This window comes from Saccopteryx leptura, chromosome 2 (assembly GCF_036850995.1).
Source record: "Saccopteryx leptura isolate mSacLep1 chromosome 2, mSacLep1_pri_phased_curated, whole genome shotgun sequence".
In the NCBI taxonomy this organism is placed as follows: domain Eukaryota; kingdom Metazoa; phylum Chordata; class Mammalia; order Chiroptera; family Emballonuridae; genus Saccopteryx; species Saccopteryx leptura.
Genome location: NC_089504.1, coordinates 147,788,123 through 147,802,934, shown reverse-complemented (window position 1 = coordinate 147,802,934; position 14,812 = coordinate 147,788,123). Strand labels below are relative to the sequence as shown.

General features: G+C 46.9%; 1 protein-coding gene across 2 annotated transcripts in view; it reads left to right on the top strand.

Annotated features, from left to right (window-relative positions):
* The first annotated feature begins 2,326 nt into the window (after positions 1-2,326).
* The window catches only part of SLC38A1 (solute carrier family 38 member 1), an 82,784-nt gene continuing 70,298 nt past the window's right edge, over positions 2,327-14,812 (top strand). The window contains exons 1-2 of one of the 2 annotated variants that reach the window (XM_066369026.1): positions 2,327-2,768; positions 2,962-3,224. The gene's annotated coding sequence lies outside the window, so the exon portion shown is untranslated. Of the gene's footprint in view, positions 2,769-2,961; positions 3,225-6,596; positions 6,659-14,812 lie in introns of those variants that run through there. The other variant, XM_066369027.1, reaches the window with a different exon arrangement.

Sequence of the window (14,812 nt, the reverse complement as noted above, 5' to 3'; positions counted from 1 at the left end):
ACCAGAGCCATTCTAGCACCCGAGGCAGAGGCCACAGAGCCATCCTCAGCGCCCGGGCCAACTTTGCTCCAATGGAGCTTTGGTTGCGGGAGGGGAAGAGAGAGACAGAGAGGAAGGAGAGGGAGAGGAGTGGAGAAGCAGATGAGCACTTCTCCTGTGTGCCCTGACCGGGAATCAAACCTGGGACTCCTGCACACCAGGCTGACGCTCTACCACTGAGCCAACCAGCCAGGGCAGCATGAACTTTTTGAACTGGGACTTGAAAAGGAATCACTTCCCTCGCTTCCCTTTTCACGACTATTAAGTCTTATCTGCTTTCTTGTTTATACAAAGAGGATAATATCTAACAGTGGTTGAAAAGATTAAATGAGATGTTTATACAAGTGCTTAGCACAATAGCTGGCAAAGGGTAGCTTAATTCATCGTTACTGAATCCAGTTCACAAAACTGCAGTCTTTTTAGGTGCAGTGAAACTGGACAGTAACTTAAAACTGCAATAGAAAGATAAGCTCTTCAAACAAACATTGGTGAATATACATTCTGCTTAATAAGGTAAACATTTCAACAGGCTTATGGAGCTGTTGACCTACTTTGCCTACTCGGGCTTCTTTACATTTTTTCATAAGACTCATGGTGCTAACCAGGCAAGATGCACACTACTTAATTTAGTAATTTTGTACTAAATGAGGTACCTCTAGAAAGGAAACAGGAGAAAGATCCAACTTGTTAAATTGAATTTATTGGGGTGACATTGGTTAACAAAATTATATAGGCTTCAGGCCTACAATCCTATAATACATCATCTGCACATTGCACTGTGTTCATCGCCTGTGCATCCTCCTTCCACCCTCATTTATCCCCCTCTTCACCCTCTTCTCCCTCCCCTACCTTCCCTCTTGTAATCACCACACTATTGTTTGTTTCTATGAGGTTTTTTTTTCTTTGCTTAATCCTTTCACCTTTTTTACCCAGCCTTCAACCCCCTTTCCCTCTGACAGCTGTCAGTCTGTCAAACCAACTTTTTGATGACCTGTAGAATATTACTGTGATGCGGGTACGATTAACCCTTTAACAAAGTGAGGAAACAAGACTAGACAAAAGTGAGTGAGGGAAGCAACAACTGTCAGAATTTGATCGCAGGTCTGTCTGCACTCGGCTTCCCATCATTTTATTCACTTCTGTTGGCACTAACTGTTCAGCTTCTCAGGTTTATTCAAGAGCATTTCTTCAAAAAGGGTTCTCAGGAAGCCACTGTTGAACTAAAGAGGAGCATTTACTGCCATTCGTCGGGAAAAAAGGACTTTAGTAATTTATGAGAGTTGTGAAATTTGGTTGTCCTCTCGCTTTTCCAGCAGTGATTTTAAAGTAATAATAATAATAATAATCAATAGCCACTTCATTAGAGTGACTACCGTTCTCAGTTTGCTCACTTGAAACGTTCCAGGTAGATTAGTTTTTGAATTATGATTCACCTTCCCTTTCCTGTTTTCATAGAACACAGAGACTGAACCATTCCTGTCAATAAAAAGCTCGAGTTTCCACCCTGCAAATTCGTGCTACTATGACAGTCTAATTGGCTGACGCGCAGGTGGGATTTTCTGTCGCCATTTTAAAGGAAACACTACTCCCCTGCAAAGAAGTACCCAATTTAAAGGGGCTGAAACAAAGAGTAAGCAAAAGAAAGGGAAACGGGCCCCGGTGGTCCAGTCCTCTCCATCCTGCCCCCTCGCTCGCACTGCTCCCCGGGTCTGGAGCGCCCCTGCTCCGTTAACCCCAGCGCGCCCGGCCCGCCAGGCGGGATCACGTGGGGTAATCCAGGCGGGGACTAGCGGGCCTCTTCGCGCCTAGGCAGGTGCGCGCCCCAAGTTCAGGAAGTCCTCCGGGTTGTGTCACACCGAGTCCCCAGTACAAAGCCCCACAGCGCAGATCTCCTGGGGGCTGGCGCGTCTGCGGCTGCAGGTTCCGGAAGAGGGAGGCCCCTCCCACTGCGGTTGGAGACAAAGGCTCTCCAAAGGTGTCTGCGTGCCCGCTGCCCCGGCCCCCTGGGTCCCCTTCCCGCCAACCTAGGCGGTCTGGGTGCTGTCCCCGAATCTAACACGCGGCTTCATGGCTGTCCGCAGCTCCACGCGCTGACAGCGGCTGGAAGGGCTGCGCAGGAACCAGCCACTCTCCCGGCCATCCTCACTCTGGGCCCTTCCCACAATGCAACTCCCCTCCCCCGTGGCCTGGCTGGACTCCGGTGTACTTCAAAATGAGCCCCTCACCTAGGGAACAGCCCTCCTCTTCTGCACCCGCGCCCTCCTGCGCGTCCCCCATTCATCCCCAAGGGTTCCCCGTCTCCAGCCGCCGTCGCAGCCGGCTCTGGACTGGCTGCCCGGCCCCAGGAGGGCGTGGGGCAGGTGTCCAGGCTGCGCGCAGCCTCCTCTCCCGGTGCCATCCTCAGAGCGCCCGGCATCCGCGTACCCTGCAGCCCCTTCTTTACCCCTTCCCCAGGCTCGATCTCTGCCAGCCGCGGGCGTTCAGCGAGCGGCCAGAGGGAGACAGCGGGCGCGGCCGCCAGCGCAGACACCATGTGACGGACCCTGCTCCGTGACACGCAGCTTAGGTTAACGAGCCGCGCGCTGTAAGGGAGGTGAAGGCGCGGGACGCGGAGGAATGGCTTGACTTTCCCTGTTAAAACATCGGGAGCTATGGAGACACACCGCGACCTGCGCCCCCAGTAGGAGAATGACTACGATTCAAGACCCTCAGCGCCCGAGCATGTCGCAGTAAGTGCGCGGCTGGCGGGAAGGGGGAGCGGCGAGGGGAGGGGAGGGGAGGGGAGGGGAGGGGAGGGGGGGGAGCGGCGAGGGGTGGGGAGGGGGGAGGGGAGGGGAGGGGAGGGGGGGAGCGGCGAGGGGAGGGCAGGGGAGGGGAGGGGAGGGGAGGGGGGGGGGGGACTGATGCAATCCGCCCCGAAAGGAGGAGCAGAGCCAGAGGAGCGCCGGCTGGGCAGCCACGCTGCGCAGCCTGAAGGTCGCCAGGAACCTCCGCCCTTCACCTTCCCCGGAGATCCGCCGCCGCGCCAGGCTTCCCTGCCCATCCCTCGCAGACGGAGGCCACCTTGTCCCGACTGAGGCAGCCAGACCTTGGCACAAAGGACATCACCCGACTGGGGGTGGGAATCCGGAAGCGAGAACACCTTGACGTCTCTCCTTTTGACACTTTTCTCTTTACTGCCCGAGGTACAGAGATTTTCCCGAGTCGGTAGAGCTGGGGGAGCGCGGCGGGAGGGATAGGCTGTTGGGAATGTGTGAGGAGGAGGCAGTAACGTGGAAGTCATCGGTACGGGCCTGAAAGGAAGGGGTGCGCGGCTCTCCCGAACGCTTTCAGATTTTTTTGGGAGGGGAAGAAGGAAAAGTCCAGGTCCCAGTGGCTCCGAAAGCACGCGGCAGCGTAAGGAGTCGCAGAGGTCCCTGGCTTCACCTTTGCGTGAGCTGTGGCTTACTTTTTGGTTGTGTTTTCATAGTGGCAGCGTATGGCACCGGATCTAGTCACATTATAGGAGGGTCAGGGACCACGCGGTTCTGCAGGGAAAGCGCAGCCGATATGAGAGCGCGGCTGCAGCCACGAGGAGTGTTTGCATCCTGGGCATTTGGGGTAATTTCCTGTATCTGTTGGGCCCAGAGGAGAGCGTGTGATGCCCACGAAGGTGTGCGTGTAGCGGGTTGGGTCTCCGGGACTGGCGGCGGAGCGCGAGTAAACCCCGAACACGTTTGCCACCCCTTCTTGGAGCTCTGACCCTGTCTGAGTAACGGAGAGGAGCAGGAGGATGCGAAGGTGGTGGCGGCGGAGAGTCTGGGGGGTTACGAAAGGATGCTGGCTGTAGCTCGCTGTCCTTTCCCGCCCTAAAGAGGTTATTTTCAAAATCAAGAAGGGGAGAAAGAAAGTGCTGTTCTGGGAACTGGGATCGCTGGAGCTGACAAACAAAAGGCCACCGCTTGCGCGGGGCCCGGGCTCGAACTGACTTCTCCTGCACTCCACCTCCTCCCTCCATCCCAGCACCTCGCTGCCTCCCTAAAAGTGTTGCCACAAAAGGCCTTTAAACTCACCGCGCCTGAGCCGGGACGGGAGAAAGCGCTGCACCGCCCCCGTGTGGGCCCCGGGCGCTCCCCCGCCACCGCAGGAGCGTGGGGCTCGTAAGCGCCCACCGGGACCCCACACGGCCCCGGGCTGCCCGGGCGCTGCTTCCCTGCGGAATCTCCCGCCGCTGGATTTGGGCGGAACTGTAGTTAGAAAAGGTAGAAGTGTATATGGCGGCAAAAGGAATTTCGCGGTAACAGCGTCACGGCGTTTCGGGTGCCTTTCACAGGCTGTCTGAGGCTAGGGAGGTGGTGCTACATTTGAGAGTCCTTTGTGTCTCGCTCTGCGGCGCGGACCCAGTTTTTATGGTACTTTTCTCAAACGAATCCATTGTGATGTATGTTGTAAGAGTAAAAACCCCAGAGCTAGGAAACGGTATTTATGGATTTGAGATCTCTGCGGCGGGTTTAAAATGCTTTATTTATTTATTTTTTTAATGTAAGGGGGAGGAGAGACTAAATCTAGGGTTTGCAGACTGCAGGGCCCAGCAAGACTGTAATTTGTCACCTTGATGGAAGAAACTGTGCAGCAACTCGTGCTTTTTCTGACGTCAGAAAGGCAACGGAAAGAGAACCTGAGCTATGTGGCTGGCTGCCTTAGCTGTTAAACATCTCACTCAGGGTTGGGATCCTTGAAATCTTTGTAAAACAGTCAAGTTGGGGCACTGATCCCCTGTGGGCCCCCTGGATTTTGGTTCAGCCCCAATCTCAAATGGCATTACTCTTCAGTCACTTAAGTTCTCAATATGCCACTTGCAGCATCTGGAAGTCTACCTCGTTTGGTTTGAGGTCTTAACCTTGATGAGGTTTATTCACTTTAAAAAAACACATACTTGGCCCTGGCTGGTTGCTCAGTGGTAGAGCGTCGGCCTGGCGTGCACGAGTCCCGGGTTCGATTCCCGGCCAGGGCACACAGGAGAAGCGCCCATCTGCTTTTCCACCCCTCCCTCTCTCCTTCCTCTCTGTCTCTCTCTTCCCCTCCCGCAGCCAAGGCTCCTTGGAGCAAAGTTGACCCCAGGCTCTGAGGATGGCTCTCTGGCCTCTGCCTCAGGCGCTAGAATGGCTCTGGTTGCAACAGAGCAACAGCCCAGAGGGGCAGAGCATCGCCCTCTAGTGGGCATGCCGGGTGGATCCTGGTCGGGCGCATGTGGGATTCTGTCTGACTGCCTCCCCGCTTCCAACTTCAGAAAAATAAAAAATAAAAAACAAACAAACAAAAAAACCCCCAAAAAACCACATAATAAATATTTCCTACTGGAGGCTTACTTTCTGGCAGGCAGCAACAAACAAGATACAGTGCCTGCTTCTGTGAGGCTGCTATTTTCATGGAGAAACAGGCAATAAATGCATGTATAAATGACTTTCAGTTATTTGTTAGTGCAATGAAGAAATAAAACAGTCATGTGCTGGAGGAGGGTGCTTGAGGTAGATGACCCTCTAGGAATGCTTGCGTGAAAGGGTGACATTGTCCTGAGACTAGGAGGCCAGGCATCGGGCTATTGCTAGCCTTGTTGTCTTTTCCTTACTCTGGATGCTACTTCAAGACAAAACCAATCTTATTCATCATTGTTCCCCTTAATGTCCAGCAGGGTAGCTTGCTGCTTTAATAGTGTGCCCTTTGAGTTGAAATCTAGGCCAGGTTCCATCTCATTCACCTCTTGATGCTATTGTTGATCATCCCTTTCTATAACGGATTACTTGTTCCCCTTCTCCTAAATTGAAACATTAGTCTTTTTTCTACGCTGCTTTTCTTTCTCTCTTTACTCTCTTCTGACTGCTGAGTACTTACCAGGCCCTTGAAATTACCCTCAAACCTGCCTTCTCACCTCAGTCCCACTGTCCAAGTTCAAGTCCCTGTCACCTGACCTAGAGATGGCAAGTCAAGTAGAGTGTTGGGATACAAGAATCATGAGACAGGCACGGAGGTGCCCTGAAGGAACTAGCACCCAGAGGAGGAAGAAGGAAGCACAACATGTGGTTAAGAGTGAAGTAGCTAACTGATGAGGTGTAATAGCTTTCTAGTGGGTCTCCCCCATACGAAGCTCCCCTAATTCAATCTTCACACTTCCATGAGTTCTATATTTCTAAAACTCAGTTTGCATTTTTTAAAGACCTTGCTTCTAAAAACTTTCAGTGGGTTCCCATTGCCTACACTTAAATTATAATTCCATAACCAGGCACTCAGGACCCTCCACAATCTGACTCCTCACCTCTCTCCATCTATTTGTCCCAGCTGACCCTATGCCCTCCCTCTCACTTTTCTGCCTCAATATCAGTGTTCATTGCAGACTGGAATGCCTACTGAAATTCTATATATTTATGAAGACCTAGCCCAAATGCCAATTTTATAACTCTTTGCATAAGTGTCCATGATCACCTCTTAGCATTTCTATAAGGATTTTGTTTACCTTTTACTGTTTGCACTATTGTCAGACCAGGTGATGGAAGGTGGGGGATAAGGTCCTGGCTTTGAGTCAAATGTGAATACAGCTGGCCTCAGTTACCTGGGGGTTCTACATTCCTGAATTTAACCAACCGTGAATCAAAATTATTTTTTTTAATAATAATTAAAAAACATGTACTATGTATTTAGGCCTACCATGGTTATGTCTGTATTGAACATATACAGACATTTTTTCTTGTCATTGTTCCCTAAATAATACAATACAACAACTATTTACATAACAGTTACATTGTTTTAGGTATTATAAGTAATCTAAAGATGATTCAAAATATATGGGAAGATGTGCTTTGGTTATATACAAATACTATGCCATTTTATATAAGGGACTTGAGCTCCCATGAATTTTAGTACCCACAAGGGTCCTGGAACCATCCTTGTAGAATACCAAGAGGTGATTGTATCAGGTCTTAATTTATCAGTTTAGGAACTTTGGGCAAGTTGTTTAGCATCTCTAAACCTCAGGGTTTGTTTTGTTTCTCCACTTGTTTAATGGTGATAATGATAATGATGGTGGCAGTCGTGGTGCTCATCTTTTTATTTTTTTTTTAATTTTTCCATTGATTTGAGAAAGAGAAAGAGGGGAGGATGAAGGAATGCAGGGGAGAGAGAGAGAGGCATCAGCTCATTGTTCCACTAAGTTGTTCAATTTAGTCGTGCATTCATTGATTGCTTCTTTTTTTTTTTTTTTTTTTTTTTTTTTTTTTTTTTTTTTTGGTATTTTTCTGAAGCTGGAAATGGGGAGAGACAGTCAGACAGACTCCCGCATGCGCCCGACCGGGATCCACCCGGCATGCCCACCAGGGGCAACGCTCTGCCCACCAGGGGGCGATGCTCTGCCCCTCTGGGGCGTCGCTCTGCCGCGACCAGAACCACTCTAGTGCCTGGGGCAGAGGCCAAGGAGTCATCCCCAGCGCCCGGGCCATCTTTGCTCCAATGGAGCCTTGGCTGCGGGAGGGGAAGAGAGAGACGGAGAGGAAGGAGGGGGGGGTGGAGAAGCAAATGGGCACTTCTCCTATGTGCCCTGGCTGGGAATCGAACCCAGGTCCTCCGCACGCCAGGCCGACGCTCTACCGCTGAGCCAACCGGCCAGGGCCCATTGGTTGCTTCTTGTATGTGCCCTGACTGGGGATAGAACCCATGACATTGGCAGGCCAGGATGACGCTCTATCCCTGAGTCACCCGGCCAGGACCAATACCGGTCTTACTGAGTTATCCCAAAGATTTAATTAAGATAACGGATCTGAAGTGCACCATATGGTGGTAGCACTCCATATATATTGAATTCAAAAGAACTTCAAGGCCCTGGCCGGTTGGCTCAGTGGTAGAGCGTCAGCCTGGCGTGTAGAAGTCCCGGGTTCGATTCCGGCAGGGCACACAGGAGAAGCGCCCATTTGCTTCTCCACCCCTCCCCCTCTCCTTCCTCTCTGTCTCTCTCTGCCCCTCCCGCAGCGGAGGCTCCATTGGAGCAAAGATGGCCCGGGCGCTGGGGATGGCTCCTTGGCCTCTGCCCCAGGCACTAGAGTGGCTCTGGTCGCGGCAGAGCGACGCCCCGGAGGGGCAGAGCGTCGCCCCCTGGTGGGCGTGCGGGGTGGATCCTGGTCGGGCGCATGCGGGAGTCTGTCTGACTGTCTCTCCGGTTTCTAGCTTCAGAAAAAATACAAAAAAAATAAAAAGAACTTCAGGTTTCTCATCTATCACAGGGAGTGGGGAAAGTTGATCAGTATAGTTTCCCTTACCTCTGATATTCTGTGACTATTTAACCATTTAAAAATACTTTTCTGAAAATAATATCGTGATGGAAGCTACCTGAATCTTTTCAGTCTCTGGGAAAAGTAGTGTGGGGTGGGAAACATAAGCATATTCAAGATCACATCATAGACTTCAGAAAAACACACCTTAGAACACTGAGCCTAACCTGAGTCATGTTATACTTATTTCTGAAATTTGATCACCTTATATTAATTGGTTCTGTCAGTGAGTAACAGTAAAGGATTTAGTGATTAGAAATGCCCCATGGTTTGGGGAAACTTTGCAGGCACTGGGGTTGCAATCAAGGAACTCCGCCTTAAGTGAAGTGACAATGTGTGTCTTTGCCAGTAACTAGCTGGGTACACTTGGGCAACTCATTTAACATTTGTATGCCTCATTTTCTCATCTGTCAAGTGTTAATAATATAGTGTCTGAGCTGCCTAACTCAGAGTTGTGAAGATACAATAAGAACAGAACGTAGAAAATCTTTAAACACTTAAAGGAACTATTCATGATGATAATCATCTGAGGTTAAACACGCTGCTAATGTTTAGAAGATGGGTTTAGTTCAGTGATTCTCGACTCTGGTCTTACCTGGGATCTTTTAAAAACTACGAAAGCCTGGACTCCATTTCCAGAGATTCAGATTTAGTTGGCCTGGGTTAGAGCCTGGAAATGAAAGAAAGAAAGAGAGAAAGAGAGAGAGAGAGAGAGAGAGAGAGAGAGAGAAAGAAAAGCAAACACAACACCAGAGATAATTCTGATATGCAGTAGTTTAGAACTAAAAGCAGACAAAACAAAGTCAGAAATTAAATGAAAACCTCCATATGTTATTTGATAAAGTCTTAATAATGTGAAATCATGGTGACTTTTCCCTTGACTCAACTAAACCAACCAGTTGTTGACATCATGGAGCCATAGCCTCAGGTTACAATTTATAAACTGAATTTCCCCAGGCATAGAAGCCTGTCCAGTGATACAGCCTGGGCCACATAAAGATTTAATGTGTGGATCTCGGTTTCCATCTCCCAGGAGTGACAAAGAAGATTGGAAAAGAAGGAGACAATGGAAAGCAAAAAGAAAGGGATAGGCTACGGCCCAAGGTATAGGGGGGAAGAGGCTCTGAGTGGGAGAGAAACAGAGAACAGGGGGAAAGTTGTGTTTTCTTTTTTAAGCTGGTTTTGTTTAGGTGGCAAACTAGTGGCTATAGAACCCAAAGAAGGCCCTGGCCGGCTGGCTCAGTGGTAGAGCGTTGGCCTGGCGTGCGGAGGACCTGGGTTTGATTCCCGGCCAGGGCACATAGGGGAGGCGCCCATTTGCTTCTCCACCCCCTCCCCCTCTTTCCTCTCTGTCTCTCTCTTCCCCTCCCGCAGCCAAGGCTCCATTGGAGCAGGGATGGCCCGGGCGCTGGGGATGGCTCCTTGGCCTCTGCCCCAGGCGCTAGAGTGGCTCTGGTCGCCGCAGAGCGGCGCCCCAGAGGGGCAGAGCATTGCCCCCTGGTGGGCAGAGCGTCGCCCCTGGTGGGCGTGCCGGGTGGATCCCGGTCGGGCGCATGCGGGAGTCTGTCTGACTGTCTCTCCCCGTTTCCAGCTTCAGAAAAATACAAAAAAAAAACAAAAAAAAAAAAAACAAAAACCAAAGAAGCCTGTGGGTATATTTTGTGTGACTTATAATTTCTTTTTAAATTGTTTGGAATTAGTTTTCAACATCTAAATATCAGAATTTCATTTAAAATAAGGATTTCTGGCTTTTTTTGTATGTGTGTGACAGAGAGGGACAGAGAGAGGGACAGGTAGAGACAGACAGGAAGGGAGAGAGTTGAGAAGGATCAATTCTTCCTTGTGGCACCTTTTAGTTGTTTGTTCATTGATTGCTTTCTCATATGTGCCTTGACTGGGGGGCTACAGCAGAGCAAGTCAGTGGTCCCCAACCTTTTTTGGGCCACGGACTGGTTTAATGTCAGAAAATATTTTCATGGACTGGCCTTTAGGGTGGGACAGATAAATGTATCACGTGACCGAGACAAGCGTCAAGAGTGAGTCTTAGATGAATATAACAGAGGGAATCTTGTCATTTTTTAAAAATAAAACATCGTTCAGACTTAAGTATAAATAAAACAGAAATAATGTAAGTTATTTATTCTTTCTCTGCGACCGGTACCAAATGGCCCATGAACCGGTACTGATCCATGGTCGGGGAGTTGGGGACCACTGGAGCAAGTGACCCCTTGCTCAAGCCAGAGATCTTGGACTTAAGCCAGCGACCTTGGGCTTCAAGCCAGCAACCCCTGGACTCAAGCTGGACGAGCCTGCACTCAAGCCGGTGACCTCAGGGTTTTGAACCTTGGTCCTCTGTGTCCCTGTTCGATACTCAATCCACTGTACCACCGCCTGGTCAGGTTCTGGCATTTCTTGAAAAAATATTGAAAGATCTGGCTTTTTCCTACTAAAATAGTTTGGGATACATGTTCTCTGTTTCCTTATGCCCAATTTGCTTTGTTCATTTATCTTGCCTACCGGGATCCTGGCTACCTTTGTTTTTAACCCTTAGCCTAAGTTTGCAGATCTCAATGCACATGGGACTCCTTGAAGAGCAGTTAAAATATCTACGCTTGGATCCCATCCTAGGTCAATTAAGTCGAAACTGGTGTGTGTTGTGAGCGAGGTTATCATTATTATTATTTTTATTTAAAATTAGAAATTGTATTGACTGTTGGGGTGACATTGGTAATAAAATTATGTAGGTTTCATGTGTACAATTCTATAATACATTATCTATGTATATTGTATTGTGTGCCAAGACTCCGTTTATCCCCCCTTTATCCTCTTCTACCTTCCCCAACCCGCTTTCCCTGTGGTGATCACTACACTGTTGTCTATGTCTAGGAGTTTTTTGTTTTGGGTGTTTTTTCTTTGTTTAATCCCTTCACCTTTTTCACCCTGCCTCCCAGACCCCCTTACCCTTAACATCTATCAATCTGTTTTCTGTATCTATAAGTCTATTTTCTTTGTTTATTTATTATATTTTGTTCATTAGGTTCCACATATAAGTGAAATCATATGGTACTTGTCTTTCTCTGACTGGCTTATTTCATGGAGCATAATAATCTTCACATCCATCCATGCTATGTTGAAAGGTTACAATTTCCTTCTTTTTTATGGCTGAATAGTATTCCTTTGTATAAAGGTAGCACAGTTTTTTATCCATTCATCTACTGATGGACATTTGGGCGACTCTAGATCTTGGCTATTGTAAATAATGCTGCAGTGAACATAAGGGTACATGTATTCTTTCAAATCACTGTTTTGGGTTTCTTTGATTCTGTCCCCATAAGTGAAATCATTGGGTCATAAGGCAGTTCTGTTTTTAATTTTTTGAGGAAACTCCATACTGTTTTCCATAGTGGCTGCACCAATCTGCATTCCCACCAACAGTGCACTAGTAGGGTTTCCTTTTCTCCACGTCCTCACCAACACTTATTGTTTGTTGATTTATTGATGATAGCCATTCTGACAGCTGTCAGGTGATATCTCATTGTGGTTTTAATGTGCATTTCTTTGATAATTAGTGATACTGAGCATCTTTTCATATATCTATTTGCCATCAGTATGTTCTCTTTGGAGAAGTGTCTATTCAGGCCCCTTGCCCACTTTCTGATTATAGTTTGTTTTATGGTGTTCAGTTTTAGAAGTTCTTTATGAATTTTGGATATTAATCCCTCTTCAGATGTATCATTGACAAATATGTTGTTCCATTAAGTGGGTTGTCTTTTTATTTTGTTGATGGTTTCTTTTGCTATACAAAAACTTTTTAGTTTGATGTAGTCCCATTTATTTTTTTTCTTTTGTACTCCTTGCCTGAGGAGACATACAGAAAAAATATTTCTATGAAAAATGTCTGAGATTTTACTACCTATGTTTTCTTCTAGGATTTGTATGGATTTAAATCTTACATTTAAGTCTTTAATCCATTTTGAATTTATTTGTGTGTATGGTGTAAGAAGATGGTCTACTTTCATTTTTTTGCACATATCTGTCCAGTTTTCCCAATGCCATTTATTGAAAAGACTGCCTTTACTCCATTATAAGTTCTTACCTCCTTTGTCAAATATTAATTAACCATAAAGGTGTTGGTTTATTTCTGGACTCTTCATTTACATTGATTTAGTGTCTGTTTTTATGCAGTACCATGTTGTTATGATTACTATGGCCTTGTGGTATAGTTTAATATCAGATAGTGTGATTTCTCCAACTTTGTTCTTCTTTCTCAAGATTGTTGTCACTATCCAATGTCTTTTGTGGTTCCATATGAATTTTTGGAAAATTTGTTCCAATTCTGTGAAATTGATATCATGATAAAAAGTGCATTAAATCTATAGATTGCTTTGGGCAGTATGGACATTTTAATGATGTTAATTCTTCCTATTCATTGTCATGGTGTATACTGTCATTTATTTGTATCTTCTTCAGTTTCTTTCTTCAGTGTTTTATCATTTTTTGAGTACAAGTCTTTAACTTTCTTGGTTAAATTTATTCCTAGGAGTTTATTCTTTTTGAAGCAGTTATGCATAGGATTGTTTCCTTAGTTCCCTTTTTTTTTTTTTTTTTTTTAAGCTGGAAACAGGGAGAGACAGTCAGACAGACTCCCGCATGCGCCCGACTGGGATCCACCCGGCACGCCCACCAGGGGCAACGCTCTGCCCACCAGGGGGCGATGCTCTGCTTCTCCGGGGCGTCGCTCTGCCTCGACCAGAGCCACTCTAGCGCCTGGGGCAGAGGCCAAGGAGCCATCCCCAGCGCCCGGGCCATCTCTGCTCCAGTGGAGCCTCGGCTGCGGGAGGGGAAGAGAGAGACAGAGAGGAAGGGGGGGGTGGAGAAGCAAATGGGCGCTTCTCCTATGTGCCCTGGCCCAGAATCGAACCGGGGTCCCCCGCACGCCAGACCGACGCTCTACCGCTGAGCCAACCAGCCAGGGCCAGTTCCCTTTTTGATAGTTCATTACTGCTGTGTAAAATGCAACTGATTTCTGGACATTTATTTTGTAACCTGCTACTTTTCTGAACTCATTTATCAGGTCTAGTAGGTTTTTGGTGGGATCCTTAGGGTTCTTTATATATGGTATCATGCCATTTGCAAATAATGACAGTTTTACTTCTTTCTTTCCAATTTGGATGCCTTTTTTTTCATCTTCTTGTCTAATTGTTGTGGCAAAGACTTTAAAGTACTATGTTGAAAAAGAGTGGTGAAAGCGGACATCCCTGTCTTATTCCCTATCTTAAGAGAAACACTTGTAGTTTTTGCTCATTGAGTATGATGTTGGCTTTGCATTTGTCATATATGGCCTTTATTATGTTAAGTTATGTTCCCTCTATTCCCACCTTGCTCAGAGTTTCTACCATAAATGAATGCTGGATTTTATCAAATGCTTTTTCTGCATCTATTGATATGATCATACAATTTTTATCCCTCATTTTGTTTATGTGATGTATCATATTTTTTTTAATTTTTAATTAATTTATTTATTCATTTTAGAGAGGAGAGGGAGAGGGAGAGACAGAGAGAGAGAGAGAGAGAGAGAGAGGAGAGACAGAGAGAGAGAGAGAGAGAGAGAGAGAGAGAAGGGAAGGGTGGAGCTGGAAGCATCAATTCCCATATGTGCCTTGACCAGGCAAGCCCAGGGTTTCGAACCAGCGACCTCAGCATTTCCAGGTCGACGCTTTATCCACTGCGCCACCACAGGTCAGGCTGATGTATCACATTTATTGATTTGTGGATATTGTACCAGCCTTGCATCCCTAGAATAAAGCCCACTTGATCATGGTATATGATCTTTTAATGTATTGCTATATCTGGTTTACTAATATTTTATTGAGGATTTTTTTTCTTTTTTCTTTTTTGTTTTAGAGAGAGAGGGATAGATAGGGACAGACAGACAGGAACGGAGAGAGATGAGAAACATCAATCATCAGTTTTTCGTTGCGACACCCTAGTTGTTCATTGATTGCTTTCTCATATCATATGTGCCCTGACCATGGGCCCTCAGCAGACCGAGTAACCCCCTGCTCAAGCTATTGACTTTGGGTCCAAGCTGGTGAGCTTTGCTCAAACCAGATGAGTCCGTGCTCAAACTGTTGACCTCGAGGTCTCGAACCTGGGTCCTCAGCATCCTAGTCCGATGCTCTATCCACAGCACCACCACCTGGTCAGGCTCTATTGAGGATTTTAACATCTATATTTATCAGGAATATTGTCCTATAATTTCCTTTCTTTATAGTGTCTTTATCTGGTTTTAGAATTAAGATAATACTGGCCTTGTAAAATGAGTTTGGGAGTCTTCCTTCCTCTTGAATTTTTGAGAATAATTTGAGAAGGATAGCTGTCCGTTCTTTTTTGAATGTTTGGTAAAATTTTCCTGTAAAGCTATCCAGTCTAGGATTTTTGTTTGCTTGCTGGGAGTTTTTGGATTACTGCTTCGATTT